General features: G+C 49.4%; 1 protein-coding gene across 2 annotated transcripts in view; it reads right to left on the reverse strand.

The window, feature by feature from the left end:
* The window catches only part of UBA6 (ubiquitin like modifier activating enzyme 6), a 1,607,755-nt gene extending 1,601,721 nt beyond the window's left edge, over positions 1 to 6,034 (reverse strand). Inside the window, exon 1 of one of the 2 annotated variants that reach the window (XM_069630498.1) lies at positions 5,869 to 6,034. The gene's annotated coding sequence lies outside the window, so the exon portion shown is untranslated. The remainder of the gene's footprint in view (positions 1 to 5,868) is intronic. The other variant, XM_069630497.1, reaches the window with a different exon arrangement.
* Between the last annotated feature and the right edge of the window lie 374 nt (positions 6,035 to 6,408).

Consider the following 6,408-nt stretch of genomic DNA (forward strand, 5'->3'; position numbering starts at 1 on the left):
AGTACACCCTAACCTGTTGACCCATGCACAATCATTTATTTTTAACTGCTATTTACCAATATAACAATGGAGTAGGGATTACAGAGTGAGGAAGGAAAGAAAAACGGAAGAATGGTAGAAGAGACAAAAACAATGAGGGTAGAAGAATGGGGTAAAAGTTAAGAGGAAAGATGGTTTCGAGACAGGAAGGAAACAATGTGAGAGGAAGGAAAGGAGGAGAGGAAAGAAGCCCATGAAAGAAAGAAAGGGGAGAGAATGGAAGGGGGAAGCAAGAAATAAAAAAGGAAGCAACAAAAGAAAAAACAAAGAAGAAAATCAAGAGGAAGGGAGGGAGGGATAAGGGAGTGATGGACGATGGGAGGGAAGAAGGAAGGAACTGCTTGCTCCTCCTAGCTTACTCCAGTAATATAGACCAGCAGGTTGAGCGCTCGATGGTGCTGCTGCAATCTATGCATGATCTGCAGGTAGCAGGTTCAAATCCTGGCAAGGCCAACTCAGCCTTTCATTAATCAGAGGTTGCTAAATGAGTACCAACTACTTCGGTTGGGAATGATTGTATGTAAATATGTGCTATGTACAGTGCTTTGGCAAACGCGTTATTAAAATAACAAATCATTATCAAATGCCAGGGCCATCGGAAAAAAATTTGATCACTTGTTTCCTCAAGTGTTATACGAATCATGACATGCAACAAACACCATTAACCCTCCCCAAGTAGCATTTTCTGTAAAGGTGTGAATTGACATGATTCACAGATAACAGCCATGAGATATCCGGGTCCATTTCCTGTGCATCACTGTCAAAGGTTCTGGTGCAAATGAGGCGTCTTTGTACCGACGCTTCGGTTGACGTATCAACACCAGATCTCCGGGTTCCAAGGCAGATTCATGGGCCCGCCTCGTCCTTCATCTTGCTCTTTTCCTCCAGGTGCATGTCTTTCACTGGTTGTTCTAGCTGGGTTGGTGGTGCCGGGTTCAGACCTTCTAGTAGCCATGTATTGACAGGTCTCCTGAACACCAGATCAGCTGGGCAAACCCTCGTAGTACTATGTGGGGTGTGACGGTATTACCTCAGAAGCTGATAGCGGGCCTGCTCGGAGGGTTTGTTGAGGATAGTAGCCATCTGTAAAGTCCTCTTGATGCTGGCCATAAACCTCTTAACAATGCTGTTGGCTTGAGGCCATTGTGGGGTTATCTTCTTGTCCTGAGACCCCATGTATCTTGTGATATTCTGAAAGCCCTGGCTAGTGAGAGGCGGTCCAATGTCTGACTATGGGCCTCATTACACAGTAGGCGGTAAGGGTTTACCGGTACTTTACCGGTAAACCCTTACCGCCTTACTACGAGGTCCCTTTGCGGGTTGGTACATTAAGGGACCGGGGTGCTAATTACGGTACCGCAATTTGCGGTACCGTAATTAGCGCCTTCCCCATTATGCCCTATGGGGCAAAAATGGGAATGGGGAAGGGCAATGGAGGAAGGAGGAATTACCGCCTTCCCAACCTTGGAATAGGGCGGTAATTCCCCTTTCCTCCAAGGCGGTACCAGTAAACTACCGGCATGAACCAGGGCGCTAATAGCGCCAGGGTTTACCGCCTACCGTGTAATGAGGCCCTATGACTCTCGGAACTCCATACGTGGACAGCACGCGGTCCAGCACTGGGATCACGCACGTGGCAGCTGTGTTCTCGACCAGGTGAGCTTCAGAAAAAACAGGAATGTTCATCTATCAGTACAAGAACATATGCACCACTGCAGAGAGGGACAAGTCCACCGCCGGTTCGTCCTACACGTTGTCAGGGAGTGGGGACATCTGCAAAGAATTTGGGTGTGGGGGCGGGGCCACCTGTGCACAAGTCTGGCATCCTCCTACCATTTCTTCCACCATAGCGTCAAGTTTGGGGAACCACATCTTTTGACGTAGCAGGCGCTTCGTTGCTAACACCCCCGGTGACCTACGTGCGCCAGCCGGACTATCTTCTCTTGTAAAGCCTCTGGAATAACCACCTTCCAACCCTTTAAGACGACATGGTCATCGACTATGGACAGTTCATCCTTGACCAGGTCTAAACACCAAATGTCGTCTTGGACGGACTCGCTCTCGAGTTTGGCTTGCTGTTTCAGATGAGCCCGTCTTCCCGCCTGGATGCAGTGTCTTACGATGCGAAGAGCTCGATCCTGCTCCAACGCAGCAATGAGATTAGTCCCTCCTACTTGAAGTGGCAGTAGGTGATGAACCACATAATTGATATAGGCATCTGCGATGGATGGCCCTGCTCGAGCAGATATCGAACTTGTAATCTTGCAGGCACAGCCCCCATCTAGCGATCCTGGGGGGGGGCATCCTGGCCTTTGGGTCAACATAGATCGTCAAAAGGGCTTGGTGGTCCGTCACGACCATGAACGCTTTTCCGTACATGAATAAGTGGAAATAATCACAGGCCCATAACACCGCCAGGCTCTCTTTCTCAGCATGTAAATATGCCTGTTCAGTGACTGTGAGGCTCCTGCTGGCATAGGCCACGATGAATATGTTGGCTGGGTCGGCCGGATCTCTTGGTGTCAGAATGGCCCCCAGCCCTACGGAACTGGCATCCACTATCACCTCGGCCTTTCTCTGCGTGTCGAAGTACGCCATGTCCTCAGCCCTGGCGATGTTGTTGCAGATGGTCTCAAACGCTCTTTGGCAGTCGTCGGACCACTCGAATGGTTGGGCTTTGCGGGTGAGCAGCTGCAGAGTGTTGCCGACAGTGGCATAGTCCTTGAGGTACCTCGAGCAGTAACTTGCCAAACCCGGGAAGGATGGTAGTTCTGACGTGTTTTGGGGAGGTTGTGCAGTATTGAGGGCCGCCACTTTGTCCGGATCGGGCCTCATGCCCATTTCGGAAAACACGTGCCCAAAAAAGCGCTGCAACCCTTTTCCAAACTCGCATTTTACTTTGTTGAGTGTGAGGCCTGCCACCTCCAGTGTGGCACATATCCTGTGCAACGCATTATCATGTTCTTCTTTGCTCTTCACGAATACCAGTACATCGTCCGCGTAGTTTAGGCAGTTGGGTACGTGCTGTATGACCTTGGGTACGTGCTGTATGACCTTGGGTACGTGCTGTATGACCTTGTGTATTTATTCTTGGAATATCTCAGCTGCCGACGAGATGCCGAAACTGAGTCTCTTGTATTGAAACAGCCCCAGGTGTGTCACAAATGTTGTGATGTATCATGACTCGGGCATGATCCCGATCTGGTGGTACCCTTGCATGAGATCGAGTTTGGAAAACACCTTCACTCCATGGAGTAGGTGGATCACGTCAGTGATCCTCAGTGCCTGGTGTTGCTCCCGTTCAATTGCTTCATTGGCCCTCCGCACATGTCCACGCACAGTCATATGGACCCGTCTGGGGATTTCTTGGGCACTGGGACTATGGGCGACACCCAGGGCGTTGGACCAGTGACTTGTTCGATCACCTGTAGCTGGATGAGTTTGTCTAACTCTTCCTCGACTTGCCTCTGTATGTTGACAGGTATGCCTTGATAGTGTTGGGCTACTGGGCGGACCACCAGGTTAATGTGTAATTGGATCTTCCTGTGCTTCAACTTCCCCAGTCCTTTAAATAGCTTCGGAAATGCTTCTTCCACCACTTCCGGCATGAAAAGTACTTGTGGGCCATCAGCTGATACAAGATGTGTACTAGGCCCATGTCGACTGCTGTACTGAAGCCAAGTATGCAGCCACTGTTGGCCTCTGTCTTTAATACATGCAACAGGATCTTTGCCGCATGCGTTTTATGAGTGCACCAGGCCGTGATGGTGCCCTTGCAGGGTAGTAGCGCGTCGACCTGTATAGATAAATGTCAACTGTCACCTTTTTCAGACTTGGGTGTCGAGCAAGGGAGTTCTACGCCTCCTCACTGATGATATTTACAGTAGCCCCTGCGTTAATGAAGAATTCTAGCGTGGTGTCATTAACTTGTAGCGCGAGAACAGGGCTGTGTTGGGTGGCAGTGTCATTGTGTAGCGCCCATACATAGCCCTTCTTCCGTTGATCTTCGCCTGACGACGGGGAACTCGCTGCTTGAGGGAGATCTCATCTCAATGTAGCAGACAAATCTTCTCCTGCCACTGCGTCTGGACCACTCTGGTGGCCGCCGCTCCTCTTGCGTATAGGTGCTTCAGCGTTCTCGGTCCTCCCGCCTTGGACTTCTTCGTTCACCTTCTGGCCTGTTGCCTGGCGGGCTCGATCGGGTGCCTTTGTCTGCTGGGCATAGGAGTTGGTGCATTTTTGCAGACAACTCCAATTGGTCCATTCCACAGCACGCAGCGTACTGCTGTCCCAGGGCGGGGCATGCACCCATGTGTGGATATTCATAACTGCACCTGAAGCATCTAGCCTCCAATCGCTTGCCGGTCTGATTTGATATTTACGACGTCAGGGTCTGCCGATTTGTGCTGGATAGTGATTTTCCCAAGGCTGGGACTCCACAGCCGCCTCCATCCGAGCTAGTGCAAGAATATCCTTCAGCGACCTTTGTTTCTGAAGCAGCTTTTTTCTGAAGGATTGCGACTCACAGCCGGCGATCACCTGAGACCGTAGGGCTTCTTCATTGGAGTAACGGTGACATGCGCAGTATTTGAGTTTGATGCTGAGCCTCATAACTAAATAGTCGAAGGATTCGCCTTTGTCCTGTCGCGTGGTATGAAAGATGTGGCTTTCATAATCGATGTTGGTGTGCAGAACAAAGTATTCTGATAATTTGCCATGCAGGTCGCCGTATGATGCCATGTCCAGATAGAACAGCTCGCAGCGATGTCCCTTACTTCAAGCCCCACCGCCATGGACAGTGTGGTCTTCAAGCGGGCGTCATCCGTGAGCCCTATGGCCCCTACATAGATTTTAAAGTCTCTCAACCGTATGACCCAATGGGGCCCTAGGTTAGTGATGTCCCTTAGGTCATAAGGGTGGGGCAGGTGGAGAACCTGTGAAGCACCCCCTGTCGCCTGGACTGTGCTGGCAGCGCCCCGTAGCGCACCATCCGCTGATGTGCAGGACGCCTCCTGTTCAGACATGGTGGGACGAGGTGGTGGGCCACCTTTAGGGCCTCTGTGGTGGGGTGCAGCATGCTTACACACACACACACGCTACATGCCCTCCTCCCTAACCCCGCCACTTGCCTTGGAAGTGGCCATAAAAGCAGCTAGCCCACACAACGATGTGGGACAGGTGGTCATATGTTTTCTCTTGAAGAAACAGTGTGCATAAAAATCTGCAGCCAACCATTTCCGAATAATTTAACGCCTATATATGTTACAAACGGTCAGCAAGTGCAAATAGTTATTCAGTTATGGTTGTATACATAATAGCATGGAAGTGGCGTAGGTATATAAAGTTGACGATGGTCACTTTAAAATAAATGAAAATGACACAAGAAGATGGGGAGAGTCCACGTTGGAATTTATGGTCCAGCGTGAGGACCATATAGCTGGCTAAAAGTAATATCCGCTACTAACCTCACTTTACCTGCTGGGGGTTTAATGTTGTATATAAAACTGGAAGCGGGGCATAATGTATAATAACAACAACAACACGGAGTGCCTGTATGTTTTACATTCCAACGAAGCGAGATGCACGGTGTATTCCCCTTACTGGCAAGGATTCATTCATGAAGTTTATTTTATAACAAAACGTAGACAAACTGATGACCGCACAGTCAAAGGGAAACAGAAAGCAGCTGAGGTCATAGCCCTTGCGCACAGTACCCAGGGTGGCTCCATCCCTCAACAGCATGATGATCATTGATCTACCAGCTCAGCTGTCAGAGTTATACGGAGGCCGGTGATACAGAGCCCATTCAGTAACATGCTGGTTTCTCACCTGTAGATGTTTTATCGCAGGATGACTTTGGCTCGGAGCTGGGCTGCGTGAATAGCGTGTTCCTCCCCACTGTCAAACCAGTGCCGGGTGTGGTTCTTCAGGGGCAGCTTCTGGATCCTGCAAAAATGAACCTAGTGTGATGACCGGCAACTGGGAGAGCGAAGACCATAAACATAGACAGAGGACTCACCTGACCAATAGGCTGTCTCCACCACAATTGTGGCGGCCATCTTGTAATGGTGATTGCTTCCCGAGAATTCAGAGGTAGTGGTATGATAATCACCTATTGGATGGATAGAGAGTGTAACAAAACTAGAACTTGTTCTGTCAGCAAACAGAATAAATGCAGAGAACAGCTGTACTAGTGGAGAGAGGACGTGACTATGCAAGTTGTATTATCGTGATTTGCCGCGACACACAAATGATACCGTGTTTCAGTTGTTTTACATGTTTTTTAAATGAAACTTTTATGAGATGTATACATTTTTGTGGTAGCGTTATGCGGTGGCTGTGCTTAAAAAATGAGCTCAATTTGCTATA

This window comes from Ambystoma mexicanum, chromosome 6q (genome assembly GCF_040938575.1).
Source record: "Ambystoma mexicanum isolate Mex_15411 chromosome 6q, UKY_AmexF1_1, whole genome shotgun sequence".
NCBI classification, from domain to species: Eukaryota; Metazoa; Chordata; class Amphibia; order Caudata; family Ambystomatidae; genus Ambystoma; species Ambystoma mexicanum.